An 18,496-nucleotide genomic window follows, 5' to 3' on the forward strand; every position below is an offset into this window, starting at 1 on the left:
ATAGAAGGACTGGGCAGAAATTACTTCACAAATGGAGAAAAAAAAGTAGGAGTTCTGATTGTCACTACTAGGTATTCCCTGGATACTCATAAGAATCCACTCCATCTAGCAAGATAGAGATTTGGGTTAGACGTACTGTATATCAGATTGGTCATACCCAGGGATGTGTGCTGAAAACACAAACCTAGACCCCAAAACACAAAAATGAGATTGTGGATAATAGATCACTGCCCGTGGAGGGTAATTATCTCAGACAGCATATGCTGTTTCATTCTTCAGATGTCAAAGAGTACTGCAACACCAAAAAAGATAAAAATAGACTCTCAAACTCAGAAAAACACTTTTACAGCATTTCTCCACACTTAGAGGATAACTTTCAAACAAATGTATGCAGAGGCATATACATGTGCATATGGCCATGCATAGTTTTACCATAGTATTTTATAACCTGTGTGTACGATATGCATGTGTTTTATAAAATACACATATACCCCTCAACATATGCACATAGGGGTAGATTTTATAAATTTACGCGCGCGTGTACTTTTGTTCGTGCACCAGGCGGGAACAAAAGTACACTGGATTTTATAAGATAAGCGCGTAGCTGCGCGTATCTTATAAAATCCGGGGTCGGCACGTGCAAGGGGGTGCACATTTGTGCAACCTGCGAGTCGAGCCCGGCGCGCGCTGCCTGTTCCCTCTGAGGCCGCTCCGAAATCGGAGCGGCCTCGGAGGGAACTTTCCTTCCACCTCCCCTCACCTTCCCCTCCCTTCCCCTCCCTTCCCCTAACCCCCCCCCCTCCCGGCCCTATCTAAACCCCCCCTACCTTTGTTGGCAGATTTACGCCTGCCGAAAGCAGGTGTAAATCTACGCATGCCAGCGGGCTGCTGGCGCGCCATCACCCGACCCGGGGGCTGGTCCGGAGGCCTCGACCACACCCCCGGGCCGGCGCCACACCCCGGGACCCGCCCCGAACCGCCCCTGACCCTGGACACTCCCACTCCCGCCCCTTTTACGAAGCCCCGGGACTTATGTGCATCCCGAGGCTATGCGTGCGCCGGCAGCCTATGCAAAATAGGCTGCCGGCGCGCGAGTGCCCTGCGCACGTAAATTCGGCCGGATTTACGCATGCAGGGCTTTTAAAATCCAGCCCATATCTAGGCTTACAAGTGAATATATGTAATGCATTGAAAATGAGTATTTCAATGCATTGAATATGCTTACTTTTTTCCCTATCTATTTTAAAAATGTACGCATGTATATTTTCATATGTGAAAGTAAAGTAGGACTCTTATATCATGATATACACACAGGGACGGTAACTTTTAAACAGGTCTTGGGAACACACATGTGTTCACATTCTTCGGCCTGCACCTAAGAACGCATCCATTTTATAACATACGCACATATATGCATGCATGTTATAAAATATTCACAAAATATTCACAAAAAACCCCGGCATGATGCGATTCCCATCGCGAATGCCGGTATAGAAAAATCTCAAATAAATACATAAATAAATAAATAAATTCTATGTGCAATTTTAAGTGACTTGCACCTATGTGTGCAAATGCCATTTCTACTGTGTAAGTAGAGGATTTTAAAAGACACATGAACCAATGCCATTACCAGTTTTACCAGTTCATTCCCAGTTCACCCAGGTAAGGACTAGGACTTCCAAACTCCCCCTCCCCTCCCTAGTTTAATAGTCTCCATGCTTTCCTATTAACCTCGACCCTTAAAACCCCGCCTATCTATCTAGTTAACTTTATTTTATAGCTTGCATGACATCCATAGCAGAATTAGAGTTACATGGTAGAGAACCCCAGCCTGCTCTAATTTCAATGTGAAATCCAGGAATGCCCATGCCCATGCCTTGCCCAAACCACACCCACACTCCACCCTTTTTCGGAACTTTTCATTTGTGCATGTAGCGTAAATTATGCACATACTTGGGGAGCTTTTAAAATTCACTTGGCGCATGCTGGTCCACCTCATGCAAGTATCTCCTGGCAATGAACAGGTATAAAATGGTACTGACTCTGGCAGGAGTTCTCCAAAGCAATATTAGAGGAGCAAAGCAGCACTAAGAGTGTCAACAAAACACCAAAATTTCAAAAGATGGAGCTGATAAGAGTGGTATGAACATCCAAAGGCAGTACAAAGGGGAAAATTGACACCAAGAATGGCTTGAACATCCTAAGGCACCATAAAGAGGTGACATTAAAGTGGTATTAAAAAAACCCAGGCACTGAGATAGGAACAAGGCAGCACAAAGAATGGCTTGAAGACTCCAAGATTTATTTATTTATTTATTTATTTAAAAATTTTTTCTATACCGTCGTTAAGTTAAATACCATCACAACGGTTTACAGAAAGGCACGATAAAGAGAAATATGGGTGGTATAGATTACAAATTACTCATGTGCCATCATAGTACAGTAACAATTTAAAATAAACTAGGTGTGTAAGTTAAACCTGATTGTTAGGAACAAATTAGGCAGTTTGATTTTAACATTAATATGCTTATGTAGGTTACTAAAAAACTTCTAGCTTGGTGCATCCTTATCGCTCAACTATGAGAAGTGAAAAGCAGCTATCTGCAGTGGCAAGAATACCAAAGATGATGCATCTAGGGTATGGTAGCAAGGCAAAGTAGCAGCTAGACCTCCAAGATATAAAGTCTGGATTAGGGCAGCCAGGCTGAGTGGTAGCAAGACCCTAAGGTGGTACTTCAAGACATGGGAGCTATACAGAGTGGCAGCAAGTCCCCCAAGGTATAGGGTCAGGGACATGGAAACAAAGCAGAATGACAAAAAGACCCCCAAGGTTGTGTATCAGGAGTATTGTAGCTAGGCCGAATGACAGCATGAGCCCCGTGTGTAGCATAAGGGACATGGCAGCATTGCAGAGTGATAGTAAGACCCCAAGGAGGTACCTCAGAGGCATGGCAGCTAGACAGGGTGTCAGCAAGACCCCCAAAGTGTAGCATAAGGGGCATGACAGCTAGGCAGAGTAGCGTAAAAAATCCTTAAGGTGTATCATAATCATTAGGGATGGACCCAGAAAACAAATCAGAAGCCGATCCAGTTGGCTATATAGCAGTGAAGAAATGGAGATCGGTGTATATAAATGTCCTTTATATAAATATCCTTTATATTCACCGATCTCCTTGTCTTCCCTCATAATCATTAGGGGCATGACAGCTATGCAGAGTGGTAGCAAGACCCCCATGGTGTTATGGTTTTGAGGTGTTGGAGTGGATTTTTGGGTACTGTGGTGATGGCCACTCCCACGGGGAGGAGCCCCGTGAGGAACCACAGTACTAGGCTAGACTCGAGACACGCAAACACAGAGATTTGTCTTCTATTATACAGCTGAATGATATCACCAGAGGTGGCAGTAGTGAGGTGATCCAGTAGTAGCAGTCCAGGGGCCCTCGGCAGAGGAGATCCGTCTCACAATAGTAGATGTAGCAGCACATGATAGTATAGGGAGTTCCGGATGCAGGTTCCCAGTGCTGAGCTGTAGATGAAACAGACTGACAAAGTTAGATTACTCACTAAGTTGGTAGCTGTATAGATGGAGGTCCCAGCAGGCAGAAGTAGTTGGATTACAGGCACCAAGGCAGGGAGAGCAGGCCCTTGAGGAGCGAGTACCTGGTATCCCAGAGGCACCTGAAAGAAAGCAAAGGGCCCCCAAGGAGCGGGTACCCATGTTAGAGAATACCCCGAAGGGCAGAGAGAGCTTCCAGCGGCAGCACGGAAGCGGCAGAGTAGCTCAGACCAGAGGCATTCCAACCCTTGCTAACTCGATTTGCTAGCAAACAAAGGGCAGGCTAAATACCCAGATGGCGTGACGTAACTCGAGGGGGACGCCTTCGAGGTTCCCACCATGATGTGGATAAAAACGTGGGTGGCGTGCACGCACGCACCCTAGGAGTCCCTCAGGAGAAACATGGCGTATAGCCTTGACATTGCCATTCCAGGGATGCCGGAGAGAGCAGCATGCAGACGCGGGGGTAGCCATCTTCCCAAGGCTACCGGGGAGAGCAGAGAGAAAGGTGAGGCACAGAGGTCAAAGCTGTCTGAGACCGACAGACACAACACATGGTGGTACAACAGGGAAATAGTAGCTAGGCAGATTGGCAACAAACCACTAAGGTTTAGTGTCAGGGGCATGGCAGCTAGGCAAAGTGCATTAAGACCCCAAGATGGTACTTGGACTTCAATGGGAAATAAACAAATGAAACTAAATTTTTTATTAAATTTGTGGGCACCTTCCATTCATCTTGTCAGTCCACAAATGAAATGAAAATGATCTCATTTGTTGCATTTTACCCATTTGTTTCAAACAAATGCACATCCCAAATAAAATACATTAATAAATAAATCCATAATAGTATGAGATGCCATGGAAAAGGAAGCAACAGTAGACTAAGCATGGATCATTATGGCAAGATTGTCATTGTCAAATTAGTTTCTCATTTATTTTTATTTATTTCTCATTTCTTATATACCGCTCATCAGGTACCAGATCTGCCAGAGTGGTTTATAATAAAATCAATCAATGTATACATATTCATAAACAAAAATACAATAAAATACATAATACTCAAATGGCCTAATCTATATACTTTAAGCCCCATCTATCTATGCTATTCTTAATTTAAAATTTGCCCGGGCTAAGATGGAAAAAGCCAGGCCTTTATCTTTTTTTCTAAAATTAAGGAAATTCTGTTCGATCCTCACCTCCAATGGAGCCGAATTCCACAACTCCGGAACACTAACTGAAAACATCTTTTTCCTATTTCATGCTTTGCATATATCTTGTCTCAATGGGACCAACACCAATGCCACTGATTTTGAGAGGAGATTACGGGTAGGAACATAACCATTAATCTTTTCTTGTAAATAGTCTGCACCCCCTCCATTTAATGCCTTAAACATCAAAGTCATTAGTTTGAAATTAACCTACTTTTTAATGGGTAACCAGTGAAGGCATCTTAATAAAGCTGTCACACTTGCCCTACGTGGGAGACCGAAGATCAAACATGCTACAATATTCTATACCACCTGTAGATGTTGTAAACCTTTTTGGGAAGACCCACCAATACCACATTACAGTTGTCTAATACTGAGCAAACTAATGCCTGAACCACCAATCTGAAAACAGGGACCTCTAAAAAAGTTCTAAGCATTCTTAATTGTGTAAGTTGAAACCAAGCTTTCTGAACCATTAAACTAATGTAAAAATCCATAGTCAGAGCCTCATCTATTAACACTCCTAGATTCCTTACCTTCTGGCTTCTTTCAATGACTGCGTCCCTTGTCCTCAAACTCTTTAATTCCTTAAGTACTACCTCTTTTCCTATACACAGCCATTCTGTTAGCTTTTGAGACTCAAACCACTCCAAGATTTTCTTTAACCCACTAGTAATTCTTTTCAAAGTAACCGACAATTTGTCTTCTACCAGAAACAATAACTGCACGTCATCAGCATAAATAAAGCCTTCAAATCCCACATCTCGAATAAGCAAACCTAATGGTTGCAGGAAAAGATTGAATAACAGAGGGGACAAAGGGGATCCTTGCAGAACTCCACAATCTAATCTATATGGCTTTTACAAAAAAACCGTCACACATATACCACAGAGGAGCATCCTGCCAAAAAAGATAACCAATCCTCAACCTTACCACCTAAACCTAATTGTTTATACCATTCCAAAAGCAAATCATGGTCAACCAGGTCGAAAGCACTTGACAAATCTAACAAGATCACAAACACATGTATTCTCCTATCTCTATATTTCAATGTTGGTGTGGTTTGAAAGACATCTATCCAACCCCCTCACCTCCTCCAAATAACTTGACAACTGTGAGCAACCAACCTTTTCCAATACTTTAACTAAAAAAAGACAATTAGAAATAGGACACTAACTAGCACAACTAGAATTATCCAAAGACGCCCGTTTGAAAATCGAAGACAACACAGACTGTTTCAAAGCAGATAACCCTCCTCTAGGGACACATTAACCATCAGCTGCAATCTAGGTAAAAAATATTCTGGTAATGATTTAATCAGTAACGATGGGCAGGGGTGCAGCTCACATGTAGTAACTTTTCAATTTTGCAACATATTCTGTAATTCAAGAATACCCACCCATTCAAATTGTAACATTTCCCCTCTATCCATGTTATCATCGAACTCACTTACAACCACATCTTTGATTTTCGACATTTGCCCAGTCTGGCCTCGACTCTCCTGAATTTGTTTACACCAATAGCTAACAAAACTATCCCCATTTATCATATCTGGGATCTCAAATCTATGAAGACAATTTTCCCCCAACAAAGACCGGGTAATCCTAAAATTTTCTTGTGGTTTATTATCGGATTTCTCTATCTTATCTTTCAAAAACATTTTTTTCACATGCCTAACCTCAAACATATATCTGTTTTCAAATTTACGCCAATTCAGTTTATCATCCCAAAAATGGAATTTTATTCAAATCCTTTCCAATTTCTGTACTTCTGAAGTTCATGGAAATGACACAAGTGCATAAAGGAAGCCCTTAGCACCTTTGAAATATGAGTTTCCATTGTAAGATTATGATTGAAATTTAATCCCAAGCTTCTTACTCAGTCCTTTTTTTTTTTCAATTTTCTCTACTGAGTCCTTAGGTTCTAGGGGAGAACCTGAAAGGATGGACAGGGATATTAATGTATGTCTTTGTTGGCTTAGCTAGAATATCTCAGATTTGGATGGGTTGAGTTTGAGTTTGAAATTATGGAGCCATAGTGTTACTGCTGTAAGATAGTGATTAAGTTTGTCAATGGAGGACGTTTGGTCTGATCCTATTTTGATAGAGCTGGATGTCATCTGTATATAGGTGGCATTCAGTTTGAAAGGATTGGATGAGGTCAGAGATTGGGTGAATTTAAACATTGAAGAGGACAGGGGAAAAACATTGAATGCTGGGGTACTCCACAGCTGAGATCTTTGGATATGGATATTTTGTTTTTCCAGACTATGGTCTGTGTTCTATTATTGAGGAAATATTGAATTATTGAGGAAAATATTGAAATGATTTCAGGACCATGTCTTTTATGCCAATATCCTTAAGTCATTGCAGCAGAAGTTGGTAATCAACAGTGTCAAAGGCAGTGGAGAGATCCAGTAAGATTATAAGGGAGTCACTAACTTGATCGGCATTCATGTGGATGCTGTTTGTAATGGATAGTAAAATGGAGTCTGTTCTGTGGCCTTTTTGGAATCCTGATTGATGAGGATAAAGGATTTTGTACTCTTCCAAGTAGTCTAGAAGTTGGAAGTAGACTTTTTTTTCCACTATTTTTGATAGGAAATGGAGGCTGCAGACAGATCAATAGGTGTTGACTATTTTTGGGTCAGAGTCTGGTTTCTTTAAGATGGGTTTGATTATTACATTTTTTAATGGGGGAGGTAAGGAGCTTGGGTTAACATAGCATTTTTATGGTGGCAAACGATGGGGCTGGGTTCTAAGTCATAGATGTATTTGAGTGGTATTTGGTGTGATAAGGAGGTGGAGCAAATAATCCTTTGAAAGATTTTTTCCTTGCAGATTTGTGAGTTAGTTTCAGTTTTTTGTTTTCTCCATGTCATTCCGAGTTGCTGGGGTTGTTACTTGAGTAGAAGTAGACCTTTGTGAAACCAGGGAGTTTTTGGAGGTTCTAGTAGGAATGGGTCTGAGGGTGGCTAAGGTTTCAATGACTGAGGTGAATTCATTGTTCCATTGTTGCACTAGCTGTTCTGCTGATTGTGAGTCACTGAAAGCTTCTGGTAACAGCTTTTGGTAGCAGCTTGATTAGTCTATCAGTGGTTATAGAGGAGAATTTTCTGTTAGTGGATTTTGGTATAGGAGCATGTTGGTTTTGAATTGAGAATGGGAAGGTAACTTGTACTAGAAGATGATTGAATCAGGGGATAGGATCAAACTATATTGATCTAGGGATCCGTCTCCAATCTGGGAGAGTTGAATATCAAGTCTAGAGAGTGAAAGCACTTGTGAGTGGGAGCTTTTATTAGTTGTGTGAGCCCAAGATCTTCCATATTGCATTAGAAACTGATGGTGTTATCTTTTGGTGGGATCTCAGTTTGATAGCTGAAGTCTCCTAGGACCAGTAGTTTGCAGATAGAGGTAGCAAGATTACATATGAATTCTGAAAGATTGAGAAAGGAGTCTAGCTGATTCCCTAGGGTGCACTAAATGAGTACTAAGTTGGGTCCTTCAACATTCTGAAATTTTAATATAAGGCAGTCAGATATGCCAGTTTGGTTAGAACATAAGAACATAAGAAAATGCCATACTGGGTCAGACCAAGGGTCCATCAAGCCCAGTATCCTGTTTCCAACAGTGGCCAATCCAGGCCCTAAGAACCTGGCAAGTACTCAACTAGTACCTCTCTAGTGCTCAACTTACTGGTTGCCAGTAAGTTGAGCACTAGAGAGTGATGAGGTATGGTAACAACTCCGTCACCTCTGCCTAAGAGTTGGTGAGTATGGTGGATTTGGTATCCTGGTTGAGCAGAGTTGTGCAAGTGTGATTGTGTCATCTTCGTCTATCCAGATATCTGTGAGGCATAGGATATTTAGCTCAAATTCCTCAATCAGGTTAGAGATATGGTGAACATTGCTGTTTGCAGATCATGCGTTGAGTAAGCCAAACCATAGAGCAATGGTTTGGTGGGCTGGAGGGTGAAGGGGTTAAGCTGCTTTGTACAGTTTAGCTTTGGGAGGTGGGCTTGTCTCCTGTTTTATATCACCTCAATAATTAAGATGGATTTCTTAAAGCACATAATGGGGGTAGTTTGTGTCAACTGACCTCTATCTCTTCTGTGTGAGTCTCTTTGGATTTAGTGCAAAGTATTTTTCATCCAGGAGATTCAGCACATTAGGAGAGTTTTGTAGCATAGTTGAAAAGAGGAATGTTTAGTGGTTACCTGAGTGGGGAGGGGGGGTTAATAGAGTGTAGTGGAGTGGTCATTTGTTCAGGAGGTGCAGGACATCACAGCTTAGGGATACTTACTGTTGGGAGGTCAGCAGAATTTACATGGTAGGGTTGGGTCTATTTCAAGCAGTGTTGATGGTCAGGCACAAAATTGTGCATGAAGGGTGTTTGATCTGCCAGCAGGAGGGTTTGCCTAAGGTGGACCCTAAAAGGCCTGGCTACAGATGGTGATGACAGGGCGAGTTTATTGGTGAAGAGCTCTGGAGCCCCAAATAGCTCTGGAGCTCTGACATCCTCCCTTAGATTGGTGATCATGAGGGGGCAGGAGGAGTTGCCCCTTGGATGTGGAATTTGGGTCTTCCTCTGCTCCTCTTCTGCTACTGCTTCCCCCTGCTCCTTGGCCTGCTGGCCACATGTAATGCAGCTTGGTTTAAAGGGATGGCTGCAGATGGTGACATCAACTGGTGGAGTGGGCTTTTAGGTGGAGAGCCCTGGAGGTCCAGAGACCTCCTTCAGATAGGTGGTTGTGGAGTTTCCCTTTGCTTCTTTCTTGCTGCTGCTTCCCTCTGCTCCTTGCAGCCATCCTCTTCTCTACTTCCTTGATGTAGTTTCATATAAATTGAGGGTTGGTGGCATTCTTTGTCAATTTCTGATCTACCACCTCCCACAACCACAAGTTTCTGTTTTCTTTTATAAACTTCATCATGTAAATAGGCCATTTCGATAGTGTAGTCCAAACTAAGCTATATCGTTTTGTTCCACATTTGAGAGGCACTGTATATAATTTATAGATCAGATCCATTTAACTGGGATGAGACTGATCTTTGATCTCTACAGGCAGAGGCTGGGCCAGTGACCCATTTCCCATCATGGAAATGGTTGACAAGGATGATGACACTTGCCACAGGGGAAGAATGTTCTCAGGTAAGGATAGAGAAACAGGATCTGAGCTCTAGGTGTAAAGCCCGCTCCCTGTAGAGGTTCCAGAGTTGGAGATAGTGAGGTGAATTTCCATAACTTGGTTGCAGAACTCTCTGTAGATATGTGCTTCAAGCACCAACAGATGGCATTATCAATGGAGACCCCTCCCCTCTTTTCCTGATTCTGGACAGCAACATCCTAATCCATTGAACTGAGTGACCACCCTGTTGCTATTTTCCCTGATCCACTAGAGGATACGTTCACTTTAAAAATTAGAATAAAGTCTGCAGGTAAAAACTACCCACAGGCTTTACACCCATACAGGCAGTCTTAAAATTAACTGCATGGACAGTAATTTTCAAAAGGCCGTCTGTGGGTAAGAGAGTATTTTATGCAAAGAAATGATCTTTTACAAAATCGTCTACCCATATGCAGATAAACTTACATGCAAATGTCATGTTCATGGTAAATTTACCTGGTCTGAGCAAAGGTGTTCTTAAGGCGAGGTTTGAAAGTAATTTAGACTAACGCACAGAAAGGTGAATTTTAAAAGCCGAGGCATGCATCAATTAGGGGATACGTGAATATTTTGGGCCGGCCCGCGCTGACTGTATTTTAAAAGCTGCTTGGATACCCGCATACTTGCCACTATGTGCACAAATGAAAAGTTCAAAAAAGGGGCAGGGCAAGGGATGGTCTGGGCAGGGCATGGCATTCCTGTATTTTAACTTTAAACTAGCGTGCAAATACTTACGTGCAAAGGCGTGCGCCGGGGTCCCCCGCATAATTTTGCTTCTGCTATAGATGATGTGCAAGTTATAAAATAAAGATTAATAGACAGATTGGTAGAGTTTTAAGGTCGGAGCTAACAGCGTAGAAGGAAGGCTAGTAAACGGGGGAGGGGGGGTGTTGGATGTCCTATTCCTTACCTGGGCAAACTGGGAACTGGTAAAACTGGTAATGGTGTCGGTGGGCATATCTTTAAAAATCCCTGCACTTACACGGTAGAAGCGGCATTTGCTCAAATAGGCACGCGTCCACTTAAAATCGTGCACACGTGTGCACTGTCAGGCTATTTTAAAATATGCGCGCATGTACACGCGCATGTTATAAAATAGTCACGTCCCTGGGTGCGGGCCAGCGAGCGCATGCCTGTTTAAAAGTTACCGTGATACGTTTTAAAATTTAAAAGTATGCATATAAAATTTACACAAAAAATGTGTTTGAGCACGTGTAACTTGTGTAGGTAGAGATTTGGTGGGATAATTTCCCTAAATGACGTCATCCTTACCCCAGCCATATGACTGGGGTAAGGTTTAGGGAAAATTGGCTCCAAATGGGCTGGGTGCACCCTGCCTCGACCCAGGATCCTTTTTAAGGTTTGGGGGGGGGGGGTCAGTGTTGGGGGGGCTGAAGAGGGAGGTGGGCCCCTGTTTTTCTATTTAACCTTTCAGGGAGGGGGTGGGTATGGGAAGGGAGCCGGGACCTGGTCTAGATTTTAATTTGATGGACTGGGGGGGGGGATATGGGAAGGGGGAGCCGGGGCCTGGTCTAGATTATTATTTGATGGACTGGGGCAGGTCTGGGAATGGGGGATGGGGAGCAGCTCAATATTCTTTTGTAATGGACGAGGGGTTGATAGAAGGAGTATGGGGAGGGGGTCCAGGAGCAGTTCAAAATATTTATTAGATGGCTTTGGGGGAGGCTGGGGCCATCGCCGTGCATGTTAATTTTTTTTCATTTTTAAACTCTTGGGGGGATTCGAAGCTGCCTTGAATGATAGCATTGGGTTCAGCTGGGGGTCAGCCCTGAGCCCCGCTCAACCTTACCTCTCTGCCGGGATTTTTTTTCAGGGGCCATCAGCAATGGTGGCCCCTTGACGTTGAGGCTGCCATCACATTAAAGGGCCACTATGCATATTCTTTTGCTTTGTGGGGTTTGGCCGCAAGAAAAAAGAACCCACCATTGAGTCGTTATATTTTTTTCAGGGGAGGGGCCCCACTATCACGGCGACAACCCCCTGAGATAGTGAGACCACTCACATGAAAAAACATAGCAACATTGTGCATCCAGGAGTAAGTTAGCTGGATAAGCAGTTCCACCCTGGAACTCCCTGTCCCACCCCCCTACTTATCCAGATAACTATTTAGATGGATAAATTGTTATCCAGCTAAATGGCAGACACCAAATGTGGCCGAATTTTGAAACAGTGCCATTTAGCTGGCTAAATGGCCCTGAATATCGACCTCAAAATGTCCAAAGGAAAGTTATGAATCTAAAGCTTTCTATCTGTCATGTATTCATAACATTTTCTGGACTAAAAAACACTTCAGTTTCTTCATGTTTCTTAGCTGCTGTTTGGATAATGATAGATTGAAATATAGTTCTAAAAAATCTGTGTAAAAAGCTCATTTTTAGATCTAAATTCATTGCTCTATAGATTTATAGGACTAACTCAGATTAATTGAAAATTTAATATGATGAGCTGCACTATATACTAGACATTAAACCAAGTTAAAAATACATATCTTTTTTAAAAGTAAGCAATAAGCTCTGAGGATGGTAAAATCATGATACACTGTAGCAATCCTATTGCAAGATTTCACATTTGTCGATTCAGCTATGAAGTTCAATCAGGATTTTATTGTCAGTAAGTTTTGGAATTTACTGCTGATTAGCTGACATTCATATTCATTTTTCCTAAATAGTATTATTTAGGGATCAGATCTATATTTTTTTTAAATTTTTTTTTATGTATTTCATTTGTATATTCTGGTTTTTATATTTGTTATTGCCTTTGCATTGTTGATATGCTCTTTATTATGTAGTTTATAGAGCTCTTCTGTTTGGAAATGTAATTTTGCTTGTATCACATTTAGAAACTTATTTGATGTTACACATAGATTATTTAAAGGTCATTTATAGCACACTGGAAAATTGATGTACACAAAGAATTTTGCAATAATTTGAATCTCAGCAGCCAGTCCAAATCAAACAATGATTAAATATTACAATATAGGGTTTATGGAAAATATAAGATGGGAGGGAAGGTGTGCTTATGTGGGGAGTGAAAATATTAAAAGAAATTGCTTACGTGTTTTGGCTACTTTAGCAAAATTTGAAGTCACTAATAGAAAAGATGAAAATGCAGTCATAGGAAACAGCTGTAACACCTTAGGCAAAAGAAGAAGATGTACTCAGAAATATGAATGAATATGCAGTAGTTAAAAAAATAAAAACTCCATTAGAGTCTCGTTCTTAACAGGTTAAAAAAGTGCTTTGATGAGGATGATGACTAACTAGCTTAACAGCTGTGACAATCCTACAGATGGGATATATTCCTAAACAACAAGTACCGGTATAATATTCTAACATGGTTTGTTTAGGTTTGTCCTCAGAAATGAGCCAGGTATGATAAATAAGTTAGTAGCTGATAAACATCCAGGGTCTACAGTTTCACAGTATTTTCTGAAAAAAAAACCTAAGGATAAAGTAGCAATATTGTCAGAGAAAATCTTGGCAATAAACTACGTAGGAATATAACATGAATTAAAGAAAGCTGATGGAAATTGCCAGAAAAAGTATTGTGCAAAAGTAGGAGGCATTCAAAACAACACTTATAAAGGTGGAAGTCTTCATAATTTTAGAATTCTACTAGATTCATATACTTCTATAATCTAACTCTTCAAAATGGGAACCCAAAACATTTTACATAAAAAAAAATGTAATCCATCGATATGGCACTTCATAGGTTGCAGCACGTGGAGGCAATTCTGGTCTTTGAGTTCCATAAACAGTCTGATTTCCAGAACATCCACAATGTATGTGAATGAGAAATAGCTGCATGCACTGCAGTGCTTCCACTGTGTACAAAAAATCTCATGCACATTCATTGTAGATATCCTGAAAACCAGACTTGTTTGCAGCACTCCAGGACCCGTGTAGCCAAACCCTGCTTTACAGTCTAGTATATGATTTATCACATAAGTAATACAACATTTGGGAAAATAAGGTTTGATATGATAAGCCTTGGGCCATAAGAGTTTGATTCTTAAAAGAATGATAAAATCTTCGTGTATTCATGAAATTATTAAGATGGACAAGTTCTCGCTTATTCTATGTAAGCTGAATTGTAAAGGCCTAACATGTGCCAAATCCAGGAGCTATGCAAATTTGTTGGGCCGGTGCACGCCAAGCCGATTTAAAAAGCCGCCCGAGGGCGTGCGTATCTCTCCGATGCATGCACAAATGAAAGGTTCCAAAAAAGGGGCAGGGTGTGGTCGTGGTTTGGGCGGGGCATAGGTGCTCCTGGATTTCAACTTCAAATCAGTGCGTAAATACTGACTCAGCAGGGCACAGGGCAAATGCCAGGGTCCCCTGCTGAGTAACTTGACTTCTACTATGGAGGACGTGAAAATAATAAAATAAAGATAGACAGATCAGCAGGCTTGTAAGGGTCTGGGCTAACAAGGGAGGCTTTTAAACAAGTGGGGTTTGGAAATCCTATCCCTTATCTAGGTGAACTGGGAACAAACTGGGAAAACTTGTAATGGCGTCAGCAAACGTGTCTATTAAAATCACCCCGCTCACACGACAGAAGCGGCATTTGTGCACATAGGTGCACATCCACTTAAAACTGCATGCACATTTGTATGTGCTCAGGCTATTTATAACATGCACGCATATTAAAGATGTGATTTGGCCGAACCTTTTGGTTCGGCCTTCGCTATCGGCTCACCGTAGGAAATTTCGTTTTCCTGTGGTTCGGGCTGAGTTTTTTTCAGCCACCCCGAATTTCGGGGTTAGTGCACACTAACCCCGAAAACCCCTCCCCCAAACCCACTCCCAACCCTTCAAATTTAATTAATTACAAACCCCCACCGTCCTGACCCCCCGAAGACTTGCCCACCCCCCCAAGACATCAAAATCCCTGGTGGTCTAGCGGGGGTCCCGGGAGCGATCTCCCCCTCTCGGGCTGTCGGCTGCCAGTAATCAAAATGGCGCCGGTGGCCCTTTGCCCTTACCATGTGACAGGGGCTACAGGTGCCATTGGTCGGCCCCTGTCACATGGTAGGAGCAATGGATGGCCCACGCCATTTTAGGCATGGGCCATTTTAGGCATGGGCAATCCATTGCTCCTACCATGTGACAGGGGCTGACCAATGGCACCAGTGGCCCCTGTCACATGGTAATGCAAAGGGCCACCAGTGCCATTTTGATTACAGGCAACCGACGGCCTGAGAGGGGGAGATTGCTCCCGGGACCCCCGCTGGACCACCAATGACTATCGGTAAGTCTTGGGGGGGTCGGAATGTACGGGGTTTGTAATTAATTAAATTTGAAGGGGTGGGTTTGGGTTTTCTTTTTTAAATGTGCCCTTTCTCCCCCCCAAAAAAACAATAGGAAAACCACACGAAATTTCGTGGGTTTTCCTTTCGTTTTGTCAGCCCCCTGAAATGCAACGAAATAGGAACTATCTTTATTTATTATTTTGTTGCAAACAAATGCACATCCCTAACACATATATGCACATATGCTATAAAATGGCCATGTCCCTAGGCATGGGCCAAGGTACACACATACATGTGCGCCTGTTTAAAAGTTACAGTCTTTATGTATTGTTCTTGGTTATTGTTCTAATCGTGTTAGGAAGATTTTCTTATACTCTTTTCAATTATTGTTCAAGGACTTGAACGATTGTGTGAAAGATCATTTTCAATAGGGCATCTACTTTAAGAAGCCACTTAAAATTAATTCCACATTTTCAAACAGCTGCAAGCTGCACTGTCTAAAAATTAAACTATATGTGGATTTTCTGCCTATGAAGATTAGAGCAATGGTGCTGGTGCAACCCGCTTCTCCCACGAGTCTCCTAAAGAGAACGCAGAAGTGGTGAGTGATACCTCTGCAGCCCTGGAATAGCTCCACAACACTCAGGATTCATCCAATGGGGACCAGATATTTTCTGGGAGGCCCAAGGGGAGATTTATCTAAACAAAGGGTCCACATCTACATTGTAGTTCCAAAAAGAAAAGAATTTGTTGTAAAAACCAAAACAGTGTCTAGTTTCAAAAGACAAAAAATCAGAGGTCTGTCTCAATCTTCTCTGTAGAAACCTTGGGCAGGGTTACACCGGCTTATGGTAACCCTTATTTGAAAGCAGCATGGCACACCCCTCCAAATTCACCCCCTTATAGGTGCAGGGGCTCATGGGTCAAAGGTGATTCCAATACTGCTGGCTTGTGAACCCTTACAACTTTAAGGGAGGTAGACCTGGATTGCCTTGTCTCCCACAGCACACGGACCAGTGCAGCCACAACCAGGATCAGTGGCTCACTAGCCCCACTAAGGTAGTGTTTCCTAACCCTCTCCTGGAGGCACACTTAACCAGTCGGGTTTTTAGAATATCCATAAATAGATTTGTATACATTGGCAACCCAGGATATGTAAATCTATCTCATGTTTATTCATTGTTAAAATCCTAAAAACCTGACTGGCTAGAGGTGTGCTTTCAGGAGAGGGTTGTGAATCAATGCACTAGGGGATGCTTGATCCCCCAATTGGCCACTCCACTCCTGCTCATCCTCAACCCTGCAAAATAAAAAAGAGACACTTGGATCCCATATTGCATTGTCTATTATAATACATAGTAGGTATGGGTTTGGCTGTCAGAAAACCTTGTGTAAACTGAATTACAATTAAAATGTAGTAAAACTCCAATACAAAAACTGCAATAACAGCCAGCACTCTAACAGTGACAACTCTACCTATGTGTTACGCCCCTGCCCTCGGACCTAACCCTGCGGGCAGTCCCTCACCTTTTCCCGGTGCCGGGCCAACGCTGCTGCTTCCTCCGAGGCCCAGACTGCCACCGAGCTGCACCTCCCTTCACCTACGTAGCCTGGAGTCACCATCGCTCTCATCTCCTGCGCGGCTGGAGCCGCGTCGCCGACTCCTCCCGCGGGGGAATCCCCTCGCTGGGATTCCCTCCTCCTTCGCAGCCCGTGTGCTGCTGCTGGACTCCCTTTTTGTGGCAGGGAGCCACCGCTCCTGTCTCTTCTTCTTCAGGGCAAGACCCTGCCCCAGCGCAGCTCCTCTTCAGCGGCAGGAACTGCCGCTGGCCTTCTCCCTCCTCCAGGTCGCTGCTGCAGGCCTCAGCTCCACCCATCTTCCTTCAGGGCTCCCTCTAGGGGCTGGCCATGTGGATTTCTTCCCTTCTTAAAGGGCCAGAGACAGGAAGCACTCCTGTGCCCTCCAGATGATGTCTTCAGGGCTCTTCCTGGTCCTGCCCTATATAAAGGCCCTGCTTCAGTTCCTCAGTCCATGTTGGACTATGTAGGGTGCCCTGAGGGACAGCACTCTTCCACGTCCTCAAGAGTATCATTTTGTCCAAATCCTCAAGAGTTTCGTCCAAGTCTCCACGTCTTTGAGAGTTTCGTCTCGTCCTGCCCAGGAGTCCTCTTCTTGTCCAAGTTCCAGAAGACCTCGTTCCCCTATGTACTCTGACACTTTTACTCTCTAGGGTCTGGAATCTCCTAGTCCGGTACCTTGCCTCAGTGTTTCCGGCCCTCTGCCTCCATTTGTCCACACTTGTACATGTTGGCTCAACAGAGGGTTGACCCACTTCATCCTCCTCCTGTGTTCTTGCTACGCCCATGCCTGTACTTGCTCACCTCCCTTGGGGTGTGTCTTGGGGCTCCTCCCTGAGCCATCTTGGGGCCCAATTGCTCACTCTCTCTCAGGAGTAAGCGAACGCGGCTCTACGCCCTTCCCTGGGCTCACTGGGCATGTTCGTAACACTATGAAATGGCAATACTCAAATATTACACCAGGCTCTAAAACACCAGAACAAGCTAAGCTGCTATAGATCTCTACATAGAAGCTACATGCTAGCAGACCACCTCACCTCTGTCACACATACAGAACACAGATCAACTCTCACCAAATACAGAATAAAGAGACCATAAAGTATAAATAGAAATGTGCAGACAAAAAATTAATTGGAAACCGCAACAAACTAGATCCTGTATGCAGTGCAACAATGGAAAAAGAGAAACATTATCATTCCTTATAAAATATCAAGAAATATAAATCAGCAATATTAAAACTATACAAATAAAAAGGATAAATATTACAAAACAGCTGAACATCCAATAATTAAACTCTTATAAAACTTTTAAAAATTTCCCCCAAACCATTAAAATATTTTAAAACAGCAGACACATCAGATTAATAACAATAAGATTTTTAAAATTCCTTTTTACTATACTTTTCAATCACCCTGAGATTATTCTGGATTAGTGGGGGTGAGGGTGTGCACAAACTTTCTCTTCCTTCACACACATGCTGACACGCACATACACTCCCTTGTACTTGCTGATACACGCTCCCTCATACCCAGTGATACCTATACACATACGCTCCCTTGTGCCCACTGACACCTGCACACACATACACACACGCTCCCTTGCACCCACTGATACTTCCTTCACTCCCACTGACATATACATACACACACACACACACACACGCTCCCTTAGATCTGCTGCACCGCGCACACATGTGCTTCTTTTCACCAGCTGACA

This window comes from Rhinatrema bivittatum, chromosome 2 (genome assembly GCF_901001135.1).
Source record: "Rhinatrema bivittatum chromosome 2, aRhiBiv1.1, whole genome shotgun sequence".
NCBI classification, from domain to species: Eukaryota; Metazoa; Chordata; class Amphibia; order Gymnophiona; family Rhinatrematidae; genus Rhinatrema; species Rhinatrema bivittatum.